The 21577-nt window shown below is 52.0% G+C and overlaps 1 long non-coding RNA gene across 1 annotated transcript; it reads right to left on the reverse strand.

The window, feature by feature from the left end:
- Positions 1 to 2645: 2645 nt before the first annotated feature.
- Positions 2646 to 6347, reverse strand: LOC112950808. Its single transcript, XR_003250079.1, has 3 exons — positions 6300 to 6347; positions 5123 to 5215; positions 2646 to 3841 (listed from the first exon to the last, which is right to left on the reverse strand). It is a non-coding gene; the product is annotated as an uncharacterized LOC112950808 (long non-coding RNA).
- Between the last annotated feature and the right edge of the window lie 15230 nt (positions 6348 to 21577).

The raw sequence follows: 21577 nt of genomic DNA on the forward strand, positions 1-21577 counted from the left end.
AGCTGTCGCTTTTAAGAAGCAGGGGGTTGGTTTGTCTTGCTTTGTAAATAAATACGCAGGCATTAAGGCATACATACACAGGGAGGCATAAATTAGGGCAAAAATAAAAGCGCCTCTTATGTTTCTTCTTTTTTTCCCCCTTTTCTCACCTCCTCTTTGCTGCTCATGCCAGCAAGTTTGTGGATTATTATTTTTTTTTYCCCTCTAATAAAATAAGAGTGGGGGCTGCCACGACCCGCCGCAAACACAGGGGATCTTTCCATTACCTCGGACGGGAGAGGAAAGCGGGTCCGTGGGCCGGGCACGGCCGTCCTGCTGCCCTCGCGCGGGCAGGCGGGCAGCGGGTCCCCCAGTGCCCCCCGTGCCGCGCGGCTGCCCCGCTGCCACCCAGGCCCGAGCTCTGTGGCAACTCACCTGCAAACAGCGACCGGATTTGTGCAACAGAGCAAAACTCCTCAGGGATTCAAGCCCTCCTGTTGGATGGTTTCTGTCATTCGTGTTGCAATGAGAAGGCAAAGGATGGGCTCAGTGGGTGACTCATGTTGMCTGGATTTGGAAGGCAGGAGAGGGTTTTACAAGGCAAGTTAGTGCAAGCCTTAAAACAAAGGGAGAAAAAGAGAGGTTTCCACCGCTCTTTCTCTCCCCGCCGCGGTCTCGCTCACCGGAGCTGTCCCGTCAGCTCCCTCAGCAGCAGGTGAACCCGGGAGCAAACTCTCAGGTCTCCCTTTTCCCAGCAGCGAGCGCAGCTGTCCCGGCGAGGTGGCCGGGGACCTCCCCAGCCGCTCGGGCGGGCGCGAGGCAAGGCTCCGCAGGCGGGCGTGCGGACGAGGCGCGTCCGATGGGGACAAGAGCCGTGGCACGGCTGGGTGCGCAGCCATGCCAAGCCCAGCGCCAAGGCCGAGCCTGGCAGAGCCAGCCCTGCGTTCTGGGGGGGCTGTCCCCCACGCAAGTGAGGGCCTGGAGCAAGGCAAGCCCCTCTGGAGCAAGGCAAGCCCCTCTGGAGCAAGGCAAGCCCCTCTGGAGCAAGGCAGGCCCTCCGGAGCAAGGCGAGCCCTCCGGAGCAAGGCGAGCCTCGCTGGGAGCCCTAGAGAGCAGCCGCTGCTGCCGCCTCGCTCGCACCTTGTGTCTCCAAGCCAAGGAACCTTGCCCAGGGCTGGGGTGCTCCGGATCCGTCCTCCGCACCCCCACAGTGAAGGGCAGCCCGGGTGCCTCAATGCATCACCAACCCSCTGGGCTCGCAGCCCTTTCCCGTGGCTCGGACGGGGGGCGCAGCCGGTGCCCCCCTGGGCTGCCCGGGCTCTTGGTCCCGCTCGCTGCCAGCAGCTCCAGGACCTCTCTCCAGGAATTCTGTCTCAGAATCCTCTGGGAAGGAGGGAGAGCTGGCAGCAAGGACAGAAACTTGGATTTGGAGGGAGCAGCCTCACTCCAGGACAGCTGTCATCATCTCTTTCAGGTGGTCATCACCTCTCTTTTAACACCTCTAAGTGGTTTTAGCCAAACTGTCACAGATGCAGCACCCAATTCCCTGTTTTCCCATGTGGATCTTGCTGCAACGCAGGCCAGTGAGCCCCTGCCAGCCAGCAGCAGGCCTGCCCGTCCGCTCACAGCCCCACTTCTTGTGCAATGAGCCCTGTGCTCAGCAGCTGGGACGCTCCCCCRGCCTCCAGGAGCAAAACCGCTCCTAGCCGAAACGCAGCCCCTGTGCGGAGCCCGGACTCCTACCCGGGCACGGAGCAGCTCCGGCTGCTCTGAGATGGGAGACGGGAATAGGAGGGCCTCTCACCGCATGACCCCGCTCCCCATGGGAGCGGCAGCGGCACCCATGCGGACGGGACCACCCTTGCCCTGCCTTCTCCCGGGCACCCCGTCTTTCTTGGGATAATGCTGGTTTTACRGCGCCCAAGAGGCCTCCGGGCCTGGACGCCTAGACAATCCCTTTGATTGCGATTTCAGTATTTTTAATTATTATTTTCTCACCTTTTTATTTTTCCCTCGTTCATACTCCACCCTCCAAGAGTATCTGGTGAGGGGGTGGGTTAGAAGAAGGAGCCCAAGAGATACATTCCCCATGCACAGAACCCTCCTACTTCCCTTCCACTCCCCTGTTAAACATACCCTGGAACAAAAGCCCTTTATGATGCTCTAAAAATAAAGCGTGCAGCAGGCAAGATAAACTGCGACGTTTAAAAGAGAGGGCCAAATTCTGCGCACAATTACACCCTCTCTCAGGCAACAGCGCTGCGCTTGTGTTTGGTTTGCTAAATCCTCCTTAAACAGCCGGGGCAGCTCGGGATTAGCTGCATTTCGTTAGGGAGAGATGAGCAGCCCCAGGACTGAGGAGAGCATCACGGCCRGGTCCGCGGGCTGGCTCTGTACCTGGAGGGTGCAGGGTGCCTCTGGGACGGTGCCATCCACGTTTTCCTCACCCTGCACAAGGCATTTTGCACTCGCTGTTCCCAGCCTGGCTCCTTTCCTGTATAACCCGTACGTAGCTTCAAAGCAGGAGCTCTTAGCCCTTTCGGATACGCAGCTTTTCTCGCTGACAGCTGTCACACATCCTTTCCAGGAGCCCCGTTGTGCCAGGAACTGCTGCTGCGCTTGACCAAAGGTTATTAAAACACTCCAACAATTAACGCCGAGCAAGAGGAAGTGCCTGAAGCAGGTTCAGGTGAGCTGCTCTCCAAAGGGAGACACGGATGCTTCAGGTGCTTTTCCAGCACAGAGATGGGGTTTGTCATMTATGTTCTATAGGAGATCCCTTACTGAGCCTTTCCCAGCTTCCCTGTGTTCCAGGGAGCAGCAGCTCGATCTCTTGGGATGTGGGAAGCAGGCAGCTCTGCTGGATCTTTGCACCACTAACCAATATGACCCAATACCTAAATGTCCTTTTAATAGAGTTAGGGCAGTTTGTTATTATCTGCTGTAGCCCACGGGGTTGTAGGAAAACTCTTGCTGTCTTTAGCTAGTTCTACCAGTTTTTACCCAGTAAAAGGTTTGAGTTGCAAACAACCGACCCAGCTAACAGTCTTTGGGGTGGCCACCTTCAAGGTACATCAACAAACATAACCCCCCACCCCAGGCAGCCTCTCTGGGGAAGAAGCTTCACTTCTTCTCACTTTCAAAGGGACCTGAATCCTTGGAAGAGAGAGCACTGAGGAATGACATCCTGCCAGGTCAGGACGGCTGAGGCCGAGGTCCCCGTTCTCTGCACCGAGAACATTCTCTCCACTGCGCTTTCTGACCTGAGACCACCTTCCCTTGGGACCTGCTCTTCCTTGGGACCTGCCCTCCCTTGGGAGCTGGTGTTCAGGGCAAGGAGCTGAACCTTCATCCCAGTGATGAGCACGCTGGCAGCAGGAATGCAAGGCCGGGCCCAAGGCTCAGCTCATAGGCTCTTGCAGCTTATTTTTAAATATTAATATTTAAATATTTACATATTAAAACATATTTTTAAATGGTACAGATGTAAAATATCAGGTTTTGCTSATATTGGACGCCGCGTCCCTCCAGCGCGTTGTCTGATGTCGGTCAGCAACACYGCAGCAGGGCTGAGCCCAGCCTCACAGACCTCAGTTGACTCCGTTGATCACTTCTCAGCTCCTCACGAGCAGAGATATGGAAATATCACCAGCAGAGCTGGCCCAAATTGCTCAGAATGAATTCGCTCGATCAGCCAGTGGGTTAGATCTCAGCAGCAGAGACAGGGCTTAGATTCAGACTCTTATGGGAGCAGGAAGGGCGCTTGGATCCTGGGGTCTGTTGGGTTTCTGCAGCTGCAGGGATGCCTCTGATTTCAACGCAAACACAACAAGAAGTGGGATTCCAGTCAGTAAGTTCCTACCTGACAAATAATAAAATAAATAAATAAATAAAAGAGTATCAGCCAAATCTGGCAGTCTATCATGAGTCTGCTCACAAGGCCCCGAGAAACATCTTTACTTGACAATTTAGTTTCTGTAGCTGATGGGAAAACCTCATGCCAGAGATATGAACAYGTGCAACATCTGTAGCCCCTAACATCTCCGAGTTGCCAGCTCCCATGGTTTCAGCACGGATCTGCTGATACTTGCGGTTATTATTAGCTTATTTATTTGTCTTTTAACAGCCTGATTTCCTGTAATCATGTGATCGTGTGAAAGCTTTTGCCAAATATAAATCTCTACTTATGATTGTCATAAAAATGCCTCAAAATATAATCCCTATTGGCTCAGGAACACAGAGACAGACACAAAACCAACTCCCTCCTCATTGCCAAAGGAAAGCAATTTTCAAGTCAATCCTGTGTCTGTCAGAGACCTGGTTTATGTCTTTTAAGCCAGCCCTGTGCTTGCCATGACCACAGCTTCTGACCTTTTAGTGCTGAGGCTTGTCAGCAATTAAAGCACCGGGCAAATTTTATTTTATGTGTCGCTTCTAGCTTATACCTGCTACTGTTCATCTTAATCAATCGGTGGACACTGCTGCAGGGGATGCTTTGTATCCTCCAGAAGCTGAGTTCCAGTCATCCTGCCTTTCTTGGTGCTTTGGAAGCCTCTGACTTTCTCACCCTACGTTGAGAGGACAGCTGTTGTGCCTGATTGTTCAGAGAGAGGAGGAAGAAGTTGGCTCTGCAGTCTTGATTTGACTCTAAAATTGTCCCTGGGTTTGGCAGCACGGCACTCCGATGCCAGGCCTGGTTTGGAGCCACTCCTGGAGCCTTCCAATGGAAAGGGATCCATAGAGGGATGGGAGAGCAGCATGCAGCAGCTGAAGAGCCTCACGTGGGAGAAGCACCCAGTGCTTTGAGTCCAGTTCTCAGCTATTTACAGGCAGGGATTTTCCTTTGAAAATCCCTCGGGAGCAGGGATGCTGCAGGCCCTGCTCCCTCCCCAGGGGCTGCAGCTTTGTCATGCTAACAGCAGCCATCAAGGGGGAGGCAGAGCCCCTTCCAGAGCAGGGAGGCAGCGGCTGGAAGCTGTGGCCAAAGCCAAGCAGGGCTGGCAGTGCTCCATACAAACAACAGCTCAGGGCCGCAGCTCACGGTCCTGGGGGGGTTCACCCACCAAAACCCGCTCGCTGCAGCCCATGGGCGGCTGCTACGGCCAGCAAAGGGACCAAGGGCCAAAGACACCCGGGCTCCTACCTGCTGTCCTGCTCAGATCTACCACATGCCAGAAGGAACCTTGAAATTCCACCTGCATCCTCTCTTGCAGACATCCTCCCGAGGCTCTGGAGTCTGGAAGACRGAGAAAGAAAATCAGAAACCCATCTACTCCATGCTCTAGCAGTGAGGAAGCCCTCTCTGCTTCCTCGCTGACACTTGTCTATCATATTTGATACCAAGTAAATACCCACTGAATTCTGACTTACTTTTGCTTGCTGGGCCACAATCCAACATCTTGCTAAGGTGTGAAAAAAAAAAAAGCCATCTTAAATGAAACCTAATTCTAAATCCTGTAAGTGCACTACCTGCTCAGATAACAAATCCAACCAAACCTCAGGAGAACTTAGGTCCGTTTTTGACTGGGTAGTGCCTAGGTCGAACGTATAAACCCACGGCCTTGCAGCACAGGACCTCCAAGAGCTAAATCTGCTTTCAGGCTACGACTCTAAGGGTGGCTCTCCCTTCTCTGGGCAGTCACTGGTGGGGGATTAGTAGGAAGTTCATCACAAAGTGCTGCTTGCCCCCYGGAGTGGAAAATATCAGGCAGTTTTGCAACAGGCAGAGTTGGGAAGGGCTTACTGACCCTTAAGGGCTTGGGGATTTTCCTGCCCCCAAACGCCTGCTGCAAGAAGTACATTCCTATTACAACACAAACTACTACTTCAGACAAAGGGAAAAAAAAGGAAAAAAAAAACCCAACAACTTGATTTACTTCAAGATCTGAAAACCAGCCAATCTTTTCAGCTGACATATGTTCCTGCAGTCCATATGTTCCATACRCAGTCCATATGTTCCATATGTTCCTGCAGTCTCTATATGGCACCCAAACATTGCCGGGGAGGGCTCAGTAGGCTGCTTGAGATGGCAAATGCCACCCACTGCCAGCCCCCATGGTGGATTCGGGCAGCGCTGGCACCCGGCTCTGATATCCGGGAAGGCTCTGCTGCCGTCCGGCTCTGAAATGGAAAGCGGGAGACCAAAGGGCTCTTCCCTCCCCATCCCAGGTCGCCTCCCTCAGCCTTTGTGCCCATTCCAACGGGAGGCCCATCGGGGCAGTCCCGCGCTCCGTGCCTAGATCCCTGCCATGCCCGCCTCTCGGGGGATTTGCAGCCGGACAGCAAGGAGCTGTGTGYGAGTCTTGCAAGGATTTGCCTACCTCGGGTGTCTGCTCGCCCCCACAAACCACCAGTGGAGATGGGGCTTATAGCAAGGCCTTTTTACGCCGGTTTGAAGCAAGATCAAACGCGTCGCGCTGCGCCCGCCTGAGCCCCATCTCTGCTGCAGCCAGAGCCAGCACTTGTGGCCAAAATCCAAATATAGATGAGCATTAAGGAAACGAGAAAAAAAAGGAAGTTGCAAATGCATCTGGACCCAAAGAATTTAACCTTGGCAGCGAGACTTTTACCTGCAGCTTTAGGATTAATTAGTGCCAATGAAATCAGTGCCAGCTGCTCTGAGTTTCAATACAGAATGAAATCATTTTCAGGTGAACTAGATGGATCTGATTTGGATCAGTCCTGGGAGGAGCTATTTTCACAGCCCAGTGGAGAGGAAAAGCTGAGGATTTGGTTCAGGCCGAAGGATGCCAGACAGTGACAGAAAGCCTAGTTATTGGGGTGTAACGGCGTCTTTCCCATTGCTGAATAAATGCGAGGCAAGTGAGAGCTGACGCTCCTGCCTGGCCTGTCCCCAACTCAATTTGGGTTCTTCCACTCGCAGGAGCTTCTGGCTGCAGGACCCGGCTTGGCCCTTGCYGTGGCTTCCTTGCTCCTTGGCTTGCAACTCCAGGGGCCCAGCCCTGTTCTCCTGCACCTCAAAGAGACCCTGGAAGAAGGGTCAGCGAGTGGGGACGGGCAAAGGCAACGCAGCCTGAAACACCCCCCTCGCACCGAGGGAGCCTCCTTGCCCTGTGTGGGGAGACATTTGGAGGCAAGGGCCACATGGGACAGTGCAGGGCCACTGTGAACCTTTGCAGGGGACATTTCTCCATTTGGGTTTTGGGTTGTGGATTTTCGTCCCCAYAAGGAAAAGCTGCCCCGTGCAGAGCCCTGCGGAGCAAAGGGGCAGCGGGCACGGGGCGGCCTTCCCCGGGACCCGCGCGTGGCATTTGGCTGACATCTCTGCAGAGCCTGTCCCTGCAATATCAGCTGCTTCCTCTCCGCAATGTCCCGTGTCCTAAAGACCCCCGGCAGCTCCCTCGGCTGCCGTGAAGCCAAACTCACTTCTGGCCATTCACTGCCTGAGGTCAAGCTGAAAAACGAACRACCCAAATTTGCCCCGAAAGGCAGATGTACTAATTAGAGAAACCTTGGGTGGCAGTTCRGAGCACGATGCTTTTAATAACTGCAGGGATGGTGAGAAGCAAATAAATCATATGATGAAAGTCTACCAGGCTGCAAAACCCAGATATGTAATAACCAGGACTGGCACCAGGCCTGAAGCTTTGCCCCCTGGGCTTGGCATTTTGTCTGATCGTCTCTCCAGGTGAGAAGGTATCTGGAGCTTCCGGTCCTGCTGAGTGCCTGGCACGGGTATTTCTCAACAACCACCCGAGGAATCATCCTGGAATTAGAAAGACAGGAGTCCCTGGTGCTCAGCGAGGTACAGCGGGCTTTTCATCAGGGCAAGAGTGACGCGGGTTCCTTCCCTCCTGCCTTCTCAGATAAWGTGGGCATAAATCACGTGGAAATTTTGAAGTTGTTTAATACTGTTAAAAAGTCACCCATCCACCCCCCCATTGAGTTGGGCAGAGAAGAATCTCAAGAGGTTCAACAAGGACAAGTGCAGGGTCCTGCAYCAGGGGAGGAATAACCCCAGGCACTAGGACAGATTAGGGGTTGACCTGCTGCTCCATGGAGAGGGACCTGGGAGTCCTGGGGACACCAAGTTAACCATGAGCCAAGGTGCCCTTGTGGCCAAGGAGGCCCATGGGCTCCTGGCTGCATCAGGAGGACGTTGCCAGCAGGGCAGGGAGGGGATCCTGCCCCTCTGCTCAGCGCTGGGGAGGCCAAACCTGGAGCACTGGGGGCAGCTCTGGGCTCCCCAGGACAAGAGGGACATGGAGCTTCTAGAGAGGGGCTGGCGGAGAGGGACAAAATGATGAAGGGCCTGGAGCATCTCTTGTATGAGGAGAGACTGAGTGAGCTGGGCCTGTTTAGCCCAGAGAAGAGAAGGTTGAGAGGGCATCTGATTAATGTGTATAAATACCTGAAGGGTGAATGTGGGGAGGAAGGGGCCAACTCTCCTCAGTGGTGGCCAGTGACAGGRCAAGGGGCAATGGGTATAAGTTGAAATGCAGGAACTTCCATCTCCATATGAGGAAGAACTTCTTTATTGTGAGGGTGACAGAGCTCTGGCACAGGCTGCCCAGGGAGGCTGGGGAGGCTCCTTCTCTGGAGGTCTTTAAAACCTGCCCRGCTACCACCCTGTGCTCTGGGTGTCCCTGCTGGAGCAGGAGGTTGGACTTGATCCCTAGAGGTCCCTTCCAACCTCAACCCTTCTGTCATTGATGTGCAGACAAATGGGTCCTGGCAGCTCCAGGAGACTGGACTGCTCTCCTGCTCCTGTCCTCCTTCCAGAACAACCTGGGCCACACTCTTCCCTTTAACAGGACCTGCCTCGAACGGCACCCACAGCCCTCACCAGCACCGCGCTCCTCTCTCCTACCCTCACCCCTCGCTTGGCCAAGAGCTCTAATAAACCCTAACTCAATCCCTGATGGCAAAACGGGCCCCCCGTGAGAGCACCTTGCTCCCTGCTTGGTGTAGCCTCCCGCATGGATGACGGCTCCAGCCAGGCACGKTGGAGATGTCTGCCCGGCCGCCAGAGAAAGGATCCCGCCCATCGGAGCGTCCGCACTCGCAGGCTGCTACACGTCCCCGACCAGCCACACACGGTGATTTTCAATGGCAATTAAAGAGCAGCTCTCGTTTCTAGGGCTGGACAAAAACTGCAGACAGAGCCGCCCGGACCCAGCCACCCTCATGGCAATGAATGTGCTGGGCCGGGAGATGCTCATGGCTTCAATTTACCTTTAATTCCCTGGCTGAAACCCCGCTGGAATAATACAGGGAGTCTGTCACCACTGCAGGGGATTTGGGAGCAGCACCTGTGCTAGGAATAATCTGCCCCGCAGGAGGAAAGTTTCTCTCAGTTGGTCCTGCCACATTTWACATTTTTGACCCTGTCTGGTGGTGCTAAGAGTGGCTTCTGGGATGCTTTGCCCTGGCTCCTGCATGGTCCTATTATGATTTCTCCGAAGACCTCCCCGTAAGGGTTAAATGACCCCACATTAGTGCTAATTTCGGGCTAACTTTCCTATTCAGCATATAACAAAGCAGTTGGTGTTTACCCAAGACCCATAAAGTGACAGGGACCACACACAACCTCAGGGCSCTCGGCTGCGAGCAGGCACCGCTCCCCCCAGCTGCCGCTTTTCCTTTCAGAAAAGGCAGAGAGGAAGAAGAAGAGAAAAGGGGAGGCCAGAGGAAAAAACACAGAGGAAAAAAGAAGAGAGGGGGAGGCCAAAGGCAAAAACACAGAGGAAAAAGGAAGAGAAGGGGAGGCCAAAGTTACAAAATGGAGAGGAAAAAAGAAAAAGAGAAGGGGAGGCCAAAGGAAAAACGTTGGCCAGGCCTGTGCCGGGATTGCTGAGCTTGCCCTGCCATCCTCAGCGGCCGGTCCTTCCATGCCCTGCGTGGCCTCGTTGCACCCGCTGAGTCACAGACCCACAACACACTCGGCTGCCTCATTCCTGGGCTGTTTCCCTTCTCCGCAGGCTCCTTGTGAAGTGAATTCAGCTCGTGTTAATTTGATGCCAACAAATCGCCCTGCTCAGCTAATAAAGCAGACGGYTCGGGGACCCTGTGCCTGGGAAAGAAGCAGTCTGCGGAGTGAAAGAGTCACACGGGTGACTATGGCCACCAAGGGAGCCACCAGCCCTCGACCCCATCCCATCGATCTCACCATGGTCAATGACCACGTGGAGCAGGGAGGGCTACAGATTAAAACAAACCCCAAGGGATGGAAGCACCGAGCTAGGCAGGAGGGTGCAGGGAGGGCTGGGATCATTCCTGGAGCTCGGCCATAGGTTTTGTGGCCACTCAAGGCTGCTCTTTGCTCTGCTGAAGGGCATCGACAGCAGCAACATCTGCCCCGGCTTGATGTGGGGCGACCACAAGCTGACCTGGAGCCCAGGGCGGGGGGCTTGTATGTAGTTAAACACTCGCCCCCTTCCCTTGGCAATTAAATAAGGTCAGGGAAAAAAAAAAAAGGAGAGGGAACACAAACATGTTATTGGTGGAGTGAGTAAACATTTCAGCTCTTTTGCAATCATTAATGATGGTACAAGGGGCGTGTGAGCTTCCTGCGCATTGTGCTGCAGTTCATTCTCCATTCACCAGCGCAATTAGGGTGTCTTTTAGGCAAGCGCTGAAATTCACCTCCATTGATTTAACAAGTGTAATTTCCTCTTTGGAATGGCTGGAAATTAATCATCACTTCCCCAAGCTCCAGCTGGAATTCACTCTGTCAGCACAACACACAGCCAGAGCGGTGGCATCGACAGCGAAACGCACGCTGACTCTGTTGACTCTGCTCAAGAATTTCCTATACCCAGAACGGGAAACATCTCAAATATGCAGCCAAGTCAACTCTCCCAGCACCATCCATATTGACTTCTTTTTTTCCTCTAGTGAAAACCATCACACATTCAATAAACCTGATTCTTCTCTTGCTCACACAAGTTTTCATTGAGGCAACTCCACTCACTTAATTGGACTAACCCTGATTTGCAGCAAGTGAAAGCRGCAGAAAAAAAAATGAATATTCTAAAAGGAAATATATATATATATATGCGCCTAACTGGTTGCATCTCCAAGAAGCTGCATTTGCACATGCAAATGGCAATTTGTGCAGGCAAATCAGCTAACCAGCCACCTAGTTCCCTGTTTTCATGGCCGTCTGCCCAATCCGGGCACACAGCCGATCGGAAACTCYGAGGGCTCCAATAAATTGCCCTGTCCTGGCCCATCTCCGACTAAAAGAAAACCTATAAAGTCTAATACAAATTAAATAAAATAAAGRGATGGACATTTTCTAGTAGCTGGGGACAGTGCTCACCTGACTAGAAGCTAAAAGACTAGAATGCTCTAGAAAGAAAACTGTTTTGTTTATTAAAACAATTAACATAGCTTAAAAGGAAGAGCACTGGAGTAGGTGTGAATGAACTGTCCTTCTCAAAACTGAGGTGTGGCTGCTCCAGAGGTTTTCCCAGCATTTTGGTGTCTTTTGATGTAAACCACAGAAACTAAACTATATGAATTAAAATCAGAGCTCCTTAAAATTCACTAGTTCCAGGATTATTCTTGGGAGCTGACCAACCCCTCGAACACCCCACAGTGCTGTAGTCACAAAGGAACTCATATGAAAGTTTGAGCAAGCCTTTGTGGACTTCTTCCACCCCAGTGTTGACCCATTTCTACTCATCCGTGGTTTCCAGCATTTTTTTGACAGGGRCCTCTGTAACTTTTCCATAATTAGCTTAAACCCTAGGATAAATCAGCTTCCTTTTCTCGGTTTCCACTGCAGAGCTGCTACAAGTAACAAGTCCTTCTAGGAGGACTTGTTAGAAAGGATCGATCCCCTGCTCTGCAGTAGCTGCCCATTCCGCACACTTCCCAGTTTCTTGGGATCCGTCTGGATTTTTTCCGGCACACTTTCGCTCCACACAACAGTTAGCTCAGTCACAGAAAGCTGCRTATTGGAAATACTCTACAGAGATCAGCTAATTAATCCTTAGAGCACCCCTGGCAGATATACAGACCCATCCGATTATGCCATTGATAACTAGAGAAAACAGACTCAAGGGTAAACGTCTTGCCCAAGAGCAGAGACTGACAGAGTCACAGCGGCCACTGCTGAGTCCTGCCACACTGTTTTCAGATTGGGCCCAGGGAAAAATATATAATAAAAAAAATTACTAAAAACTTCGTTCTGTTAAGTTGCTGCCCCCTTTTTGAGTCAGAACCTGCTGGAAACCAAACGAAAATATCCTTTCTTGGAAGACTTCCATTTAGTTTTGCAAATGAGCAGATGAKCAGCCAGCCACCCAGTGGGGGAAAAAGAAAATTACCCGGGCATGCAGAGGAAACAAGCCGCAGAGATGGCGAGACGAACGTGCAGGATGTAGAATTACGGACAATCCTAATATGGAAAAGGAGAATTTGAATTTCCTGGGAAAAACTACAAACAAAAATCAGGGAGAGTCTCAGAACAACAGGGAAAGGAGCTGGGAGGAGGAGTAAAAATGCATGAWGTAGGAAACTGCCACAGAGAGTTTTGAGCTTTACAAGTCTTCCCTTTTATCTAGGGAACTTTGGGGTAAGGCTGGAGCAAGCAGGAGTAATCAGCATTGGCGTTAACTGTGCAGAGCATCTCCATAGGGCTGGAGATTAAAGACTGCAGCACCTCGAGGGGGGAAGGAATCTGTTGATCTGGAGACAGCTGGTGGGGCGGCAGCTGCGCCCTTGTTCGCGGCCTCCCCGCTCCCCGTCTCATCATGCAAACGAGGGCTACGAACGCCAGCTTACAGCCTGCAACATCTGAGCTGGGATCTCTGGAGACGGGCACGGATTTATTTACATGTTCTGAGTTATCTCTATGCACAATCTAGCAGGGCCCCCCTGCGTCCGTGGGCCCTGGTGACAGTAATAACATCGTACCAGGGTACTCCTGTTTGCTCGTGGCCCCGGCGACACTCTGGAGACATTTCTGCCTCTTTTACACCTCTCTAGTGTGAGCACTGGCTAYACTCTGCCCCTAGGAGGGCTGGCATGTCCCTGGCCATGAAAACATGCTCCCTTCGGAGGAGCTGAAAGCGGAGCTCAGGCTCGGTTTAACCCTCCCGGATTGCGTCAGCCCGAGCTCAGACCTTCCCTGAGTCACCTCGCAGAGCTACACGGTGGCACGGAGGGATCCTCCTGCCATGACRGAGGGCAGCCCCGGCCTCGTGTGGAGGGATCCTCCTGCCATGACGGAGGGCAGCCCYGGCYTYGTGTGGGGGGATCCTCCTGCCATGCCAGGAGGGCAGCGCAATGGAGACCAGAGGGCTGACCACGTGTCTGCCCTGTGCCCCAAGAAAAGGAGAAGCCCTCCCTGCCCCAGCCGCGAGGGCCTTGGGGAACAAACCTGCCAACACAGGTGGGCCTGTGCTGGGCAGCAGGATCGGCCTGGGCAGCCGAGCCCCCTTCAGAGCCCCGAGGAAGGGCAGCAGCTGCTGGCTCTCCTGGGCTGGCAGCAGAGAGGCTACGCTGGCATCACTGACAGACTTTGTTTTAAAGAGCAGATGCTTGTGTAGCAATAACTGGGTATTCCTMAGTCCTGGGAATAAAGCAAAGAGGCTCAGTCAGTCCTTACTGCTAATGCCAGAAGAGGAGAGGGAAAAAAGAGAAAAAGAAAAGGAAAGCATGAAATAAAGCAGCCCCTGAATCTGTAGCAGGTGYCCCTGAGGGGCGGAATTGCCTTCCTCCTGCTAGCAGCTGCAGCCCAAGCAGGCCCCATAATCACGGGTGCTGTGAGAACCACAGGCTGCAGCAGGAGGCCCCAGGAACAAGCTCTGCCCTCACCCCAGGACACCAAGTATCCACCTCCAATTAGGTATGGAGCCTCTCTTCCCAGCCCAGCACTGTCCTGCGGACTCGGCACTCCAAGATGATCCTGGAAACACCGTCGCTGAGGACACATCTCCGGCTCAGAGCCCTCCTGACCTCGGAGCTGCTTTATCTGACAAACCTGGAGGAAGCAACTTGTGTTTTTCACTCATACCAGAGTATTCCCACCTGGGCATCTTTGTAAGCACTTGTGCTTTCAGGCATGCTCCTTCTTGGAAATAAAAAGCTTTTGCACATCAATAGAACTGAAAGAAATTTCCCATCTGAAGCTGAACTTTAAATTTATGGATGTACTTTGCTTCAGCTTCCATGTTTCAATTAGTTTCTGCTTTTAATAAATGATATTCAGAATGATCATTTCACAAAACATTTGAGATTGTAACATTCCACCCCCCAATTAAAAGCTAAGAAGCAATAATCCAATTGACCCGAAGTTGTGTTTTCTTCTCAAAATGTCCCTGTATTCAGATTTTCAGGCAAACAGGTTTCTAGTAACGTGATCCATGAGGCAAAAGAAATTTTCTGGACAACTCTTACAAGATTATCTTCACATTTCATGGCTTGCTGGCTTTCAATCTGAATTTCTCTCATTTTGGAAAAATCTGTTTGATGTAAAAAAAAAGGAGAGGAAAAAAAMGGAAGTTCTCATCCTTGCTTTTTGAAGGGGAAAAAAAAAACCAAGAAGAAATAAAAGAGCAAGTAAAATTAACAATTTCTCGAGTGCTCTTCCTGCTTTTCAAACGTGCAAGGCTCATTTAAGAAGCAACAAAGCCTGGTGGGGATACAGGCACGTTTCCCTGGCTGCTGTTASGGGAAGATGACTCGGAGACCTCCTCGGGAAGGGCTGCTCCGCTCACGGAGGGCACCCAGGAAACAGGACCACGGCGAGAAGCAGAGCAGACAGCCGGGGCTCCCCGCCACGACTGAGAGTCTCTTCGTTGGAGTCATCCTAACTGTGCAGCCCGGCCAGAGCAGGGAGCTCCATCCTGCAAGGTGCTGAGCACCCTCGGCCAGGACTGTGGGGAACAGCAAAGCTGGGCGTGAAATTAAAGGGCAGCATAAGCGGGTTCCTAGGAAGAAGTAGCTGGGTCCAGCGCATTGCGGAGCGCAGGAATTTGCAGCCGCAGGAACACAAGTGAGACAAACAATGTTGACTGGCTTCCCAAGCGAGGTCGGAAAATTTTATGACTGCAAATAACACTGGCGGTCGCGTAAGCCAAGGGGAAAAAATAGGGGTAATGAAACCTCCTGCTTCAAGGCATGGGCCAGTGGCCTCTAGGGATGAGGGAGGAATTTTTCCTCCCGTGCRCAGCATTGCTCAAGTGGCTGGTGCATTCTGCAGGGGTTTCACCATCTCCCGAAATACTAGGCATTGGCTGTTGATGGAAAAAGAAGATACCACAGCAGAGCAGCCACAAGGACATATGACATCAAATAAGCCGGGCAGCAACACTGCCATGGGGAGAAAGGGACATGGGAAGAACATCCAGCCCTGGATTCCTAAGGATTCAGCAGGGATGCTCTCCACGAACTGGATTTAAATACAYCAGACACAGAGGGAAAAAGAACACAGGCCAAACCATGCTGTGTCTCTGAGCTGGTGCAGCCTGTTCAGCTCTGCTGTACTCACCAGGCAAATAATCCAGCTTTGGAACGGGCTTTAGATTTCCAAATTTGGTGGCCAAAGCCCCCCACTTTGTGTGCAGAGCATCCCCGTCCCACAGCATTTTGGGCATCCAGCTCCTGAGGGATCTCCCAGCGTGGCAGATTTCCCCACAGGGCCACCACCGTTGGCTCCGTCACTCCTCAGTCCTGGCTGAGCAGTTATATTCTCTTGCTTCCTTGCTTGGGGATGAGCCTGCGGAGGGGAATGAATTGCATCGGGAAAATAGGGTCAACTGTTGTGGAGATTTCCCGGGAATCCCAGTTCCTCTGGGAAAACAGGGCACGTGGCAGGAGACAGAAGAGCCGCAGGAGGCTTCGCTGCTGTCATTCACCTGCACCGCTCAGCATGGGTATTATTTTTCTTGCCAGTAATTAATTTCAGTGTATTATTAATTGTAATAACCAGCAATTTCTAATGAATACGCTGAGCCTCATCAAAATCCCGGCACCTGACTGGCACCGTTAAAGTAACTGTAGTTTTCCCGGCTCAACAGGCTCGGGCCCTGCGYGTCCTTCCAGTCGGATCTGCGGGCGCTTGACATCGGGGAGGAGCCGGACAACTGCAGCGCTCGCCTGCAGCTCGGGGGCTCTGCCGCAGCTTCGCTCCTTGGCTTTGAGGGAAATTCTCCTTGTGAGCAATGCATCCAGAGAGGACATCACCCCGATCCTGCACCAGGGCATTTCGGGGTGAGCACGTTGGAAATCTAGGGGCAATGGGCTGTTTAGGGAACAGGATCGACATGACACTCTCTGCTGATGGAAATAGGTAGTAGGTGCTAAAAATACCTCCAAAAACCCACCCAAGTCAAGTTCTAGGCGTTCAGCTGGTTTAAGGCAGCCTAGCTCATTTGTCATGTCAGGAGACAAGAGCCCTAATTCCGCGTTTAAGGCCAGACACACGGTGACAACCAGCCTCAGCATTTGTCACTTCCTCCGCACACCTTTGCCAGCTAKAAGCCAAGCAAGGGATTGCTCCATGCGCCATTAATCTCACCCTTCTCACAAGTATGTAATTATCAAACGTAAAGAAGCAGATATTAATTACAGCGTGAATACCTTAGTCACTGCGACCAAACAAAAGAAAATCCAAGAATTTTACCACTGRGGACAAATAGCTTTCAAATGAGAAGCAAAAAAATGCATGGAAATATTGATGTCATCCCACTGTGGTAGTATTCAGTTTGGGACGGGGATTATCTTCTGTCCCGAATCCCAGARCTGCTGGGATTTGTGGACGCTGCTACAACCACGGCTAATTTTCACCCTAAGTTACCTGTATCTTATTGCCAATGGAAAATAGTCACCATTCTAGCAAAATATCCCTGGAGAAGTCGGTAAAAGTATCAATCAAGGTTCTCCTCCATTTCCACCRTGTTCTTTAGAAGAACTTATTTAGAGATGAGTATCCAGAAGGAAAGCCCCAAAACATTTGAAAGGCCAACGTGCTCAGGGCAGGGGTAGGGACCTGCTGGGACACTTCCCTGGTCCCATGGGGTGAAGTGCAGAGCTGCAGCTCCGCGTTTGTTTGGCTCGGCGTCCGGACGGACGAGGTCCCCGACTGCTTGCGCTTGGCCACGTAAAGATGGCCYGAGATGTGGGCACTTATTTACTTAGTCACTTCCTTGCTCTGACACGATGGTGATTTATAAATCGTGCAAGTAGGCGCAACGTTATCACACAGTAATGTTTTCTAATGAAGATTTCTGGTGCGGGCCTATGACCTAATAAAATGGTGTAGCACACCCGGTGAATCTCGGGATCTCTTGTTGGCRTAACCTTCATCCTGCCTGCGGAGTCTCCTCCCCTTTGTTTACGGCAGCTCTTCCTCGGAGCCGGCGCTGCCGAGATGGGGAGATCCCGCGTGCGGGGCCCGGCCGAGCCTCTTCTCCGSGCGCCGGACATCGGCAGCGGGAGACTCGCCCGCCTCGCGACTCATGCAGAGCCCCGGCGTCAACATTAAAGACATTTACATACATGTAAATTTGTGCCATTCGCTGTGCAAAAATATCCCATCTCTGAGATACGGGGAAATATGGTTCTGACTCAGAACTGATSCTATCTTTCCAGTCAAGATTAGAGTCAGCGTTGTGCAATCCAGTTTAACTCACAGTATCAGTCACTATGCAAACGCCGGCGTTTCACCCAGAGGTGTGGCCTTGCAGCCCTTGCAACAAACCCCGACCACAGCTTGCTCTTGCTCGCGATTTGCATCCAATAATATCGGAAAGTGCAGGCAATCTCTCAGGCCCCCTCCGGAAAGGAACCGATCATTTCTCACGAGACACTGAGTGACCTTCAATTATGGTGAAATTAGTGGGATCAAAAGGTTTTTAATGCCGGTGAGGAATCTATCCCTAAAGACAAAAAAAAAAGAAAAAAAAAAAGGTGAAAGCACTAAAAAAGAAAAAAAAAAAAGAAAGCTTTTTCCCACAGGAAACTTCCATCCGTGTTGTATTTTCCCTAGGGTCATTTCTGTATCTGTCACTAGAAATTACTGCTGTCAGCCGTAATGCATCAGCACGAGGCAGAGGGCTGGGTTCAGTGGTCTGTAAACTGTGCTTGCTTTTAACTTCACCTTAGCTCCAGTTAACGTATTTATTAGGCAATAAATCCAATTTTGTCCGAGGCAGAAAGGACACTGGAAAGAAATGCTCTCCGTGCTGTTTTCCTAAGAGGTTGCCCGATGTCTAAGCCAGGCTGAGAGAGACACTTSACTCGCATGAGGCTGAACCAAACCAAAAGTATCTAAGAGGGGAGCAAACATAAATGAACGTCAGAACCCCTCAAAACCCCGAAACAGCAGATTTCCTGCCTGCCTCGGCCCCAGCTCCCCAGAAACAAATGAAACAACCAGTGGCAAAAGAAACAAGCCTTAAACATTAAGCAAAACAGCCTTCTGCCAGTAAAAAGGCAGCGAGGAGGCTAATGGGACCAGTCTTGCCCTACAGACAGCTTCTGCCTCCTGATTGTAACGACCGTGCTTGCAAGCTGGGCATGTTTGATGGCAGCGACACTCGCCGCCGCGGCGAGCGCGGCGCTCCAAGCGAGGCCTTTGACACGGGGAACGGCCGGTAAYGCTTAGAAAGGCTGCTCGTGATTCWGTGTTTGCACAGGGGACAGAAAAGGTCTACATGGAAGTAGCAGGCAGGTAAATGTAYGAATCATTAGCGGTAATTAGAGCAACTGCCTTTATGATCTTCCTCTGTTATATTTGAGGCTGGCTTCACTTGATAACTACAGGTTTAGTCCGTGGAAAAGCCTCTTTCACACCAGAGCCCGTGACAAGCCCACGTCCTAGGCTGCAGACTAATGCAGCAAAGGGTCTGCAAAGGTTTGCAGAGCCCCGGGGAGGGACACGGTGACTCTCCTGCAGCTGGAACAGCTCTGATCTCCCAGGCCGGGACGTCGGGAGTCGCTCTGCTGTCTTGCACCTCGCTCTGCAGAGTGTGAACAAACACGAGCAGGTTTCAACGGCCGCATTTCTGTATCGGGGCAGAGCTTGCGGCAGAGTTCCAGCATTGCCTTTGTTTGTACAGACCTGTCACGAAAAATAATTAAAACACCGAGTTCTGGTTTCTCCCCCTAGCTCCTTTCAAGAAAGGTTAGAAATTCACCCACCCATGGAAAACATGGGGCCCTTTTTACAAAACTCCCCCCAGATTATGTTTGTCTGCCCGGCAGGACAGTCGATGCATCAGATTTCATTTCATTTTTCTCAAGACGTGACATTTTTGTTGGCTCAGGTAAGGGGAAGGTCTCCCGTGCTTTTCTAAGGATCTTTGCATGCATGAACACACCGCAGAGCAGACGAAGCCTCTTCCCTTCCCAGGTGGGACATCCCAGCCCATAAAGGTCCCATGGGGGCTACGTTCAGAGCAAACGTAGGATGTGAGTAGCCATGTGTTGTCCCTCAGGATGAGCCTTGCACAGTCTGGGATGATACGGGGTCAGGACTTGAGGTGGGAATGTCTAGGAGAAGACTGGTTGCCAGGTCGGGCTCCTTCCCTTTTCCTCATGAGTCTCATTTTTCATAAATTCACTCCAAGCTGGGAGGTGGTGGGAAACACACGTAGATCATGGACCTGCAGGCAGGAGGCGCTGACACGGCCAGTGGCAGTGGTGCCAGCAGCCGGTGGGAATTCCACGGTGTCCAGGTCAGCTGAGACCCGGGCCATTCCAAAAGGACATGTCCAGAAAATCCCTGCCTGCCCTAAGGAAGCAGGAAGAACAACTTCCAGCCGGGAAGGATGCAACGGCAGCTCCCCACGTGCCTTCAAACGGGCTGAGCAAGACTTGGTGCTCCACCGTTGCTCCACTGTCTTCACTGGATGCAGCGCCTGGAGAAACCAGCCCTTTCCTTTCACAAAGGAAGGAGATTTACCCTTTTGCCACATCTCTAAATAGCCTCCCCAACAGTCTCCTCTCCTCATTGCTCTTCTCCAAAATAGCCAAGGACTATGAGAGCTTTTGGAGGCCTAGTGGAGTCATCTGAGATTGATACTGCAGAAACTCTTGGTCTACCTGGAGGACATTCAGGGACATAAGCTGGATGGTGATAACCTAAGAGAGATCAGGAAACTGCCASGGAATTCTGGCAGTAGATGCTCCAGTTCAGAATCAGATAGGTTTGATCTGAACCCACTTTGAACTAAATTACAGCAGATCCATTGAGGATCATGTTAGTTCTCATTGAGTCTAACGGCGTTTAACTGGCTCACTTCTGATTCAGGCTTCTAAATTCTAAGACATTGCAAAGCAAGGCCTGGAAACATGATGCAAATGGAACAGTAAATGTTCTCCAACAGGAAGATGAACAAAAGCAATCCAAAATCAGTCTAGATTTTTTTAAGTCTTGTGGATTTTCAGAGTTAATATGTTGAAGATAGAGATGCCAGCTGGCAGTGCCTTGCTCACCACTGACTCAGTGAAGTGACCGGTACATAACGTGAGCACCACGTGCAGCAGCAGGGTGGAAACCAGGACTCCAGGCCCTGCTCTCCGGGGGCTTCTACGGCGTTGCTCAGGGGACAAATCCCCATTCTTGAGAAATGAAAGAAAGGAGCAGAAAAGAGAACACAAACCACRCACCAAAAGGGTCATCCCTTGCTCGAAGTAACACGAGATCCATGAGCGAAGGCCAGAAGGCCCCAAGGTTGATGCCCCATCCACTAGACCAGCCTGCCTCATTCTCCGTGGGTAGGATTAATGGGATGAACAGCCCCATTGCTTGGCTCTCCGGGCACTTCCGCCGTCTTGTCATGACCACAGTAGGATTTTAGCGGACCAAAGGCAATGCTGGCACCGGTGCTCCTCAAGCCTCGCTCAGCCGAGCATGTAGCTCTAGTGAGCCCTAAGAAGGGCCTGGGAGGGCCCTGTGTGGAGGCTCCACACTGCACTAGGTCTTCAGAAGAGCTTGTAGGGTGTTTTTCAGGGCCTAGGACCTCCCACCTTCAATCATTTACACTTCCAGCTCGGCTGCTAATCCAGCAACTTGTAAAATCACTGGAGAAGGTGCACACAGGCCAYCTTATTGCCAAAGGGACCGGGAACAGGGAGAAGTTCCCCCTCGGCCTTGGTGGTGCTGAAGCTCCCTGTTAACTGAACTCTTGAGCGATTTTTCTGTCCCTGGCCATTCCCAAATTGGTTCCTTACAACATCAAAACTGACTTTCTTTCAACTTATCTGATAGGGTTAGAAGCCAACAGCCCGGYGATGCCACCGTGTTGTGGGAGAGACTTTGATCGTCCAAAGTATGTTGAGCTTAACACGGCCTGGCCCACTGCTCCTGCTCTCCATAGGCGTTCCCGCGAGGGAGCCGGCGTGGAGAAGGGCAGCGGGAGTGGGAAGGACCTGGCGCCGTGTCACTGGGTGCTCCTYGAGGCTTTGCAGAGCAGGGACCCAGGGGCACTTGGTGCTTAKCCTCCCATCGCCCGGCTAAAGGAAGCAAAGGCCATCGGAAAGCGCGTTGCTTTCCAGGGAGCTTTCTGCAGGAACTGGCTTTCCCACCGCGGTTCTGAATGGAGAAATGAATAAAAGGCAGCAATAAAAACCCTGCCAAAGTTTCCACAGGGGCTGGGTGCTGAGATTCAGCTCCTTGCAK

Source organism: Nothoprocta perdicaria, unplaced genomic scaffold, assembly GCF_003342845.1.
Source record: "Nothoprocta perdicaria isolate Ctin4 unplaced genomic scaffold, notPer1 scaffold_33, whole genome shotgun sequence".
NCBI classification, from domain to species: domain Eukaryota; kingdom Metazoa; phylum Chordata; class Aves; order Tinamiformes; family Tinamidae; genus Nothoprocta; species Nothoprocta perdicaria.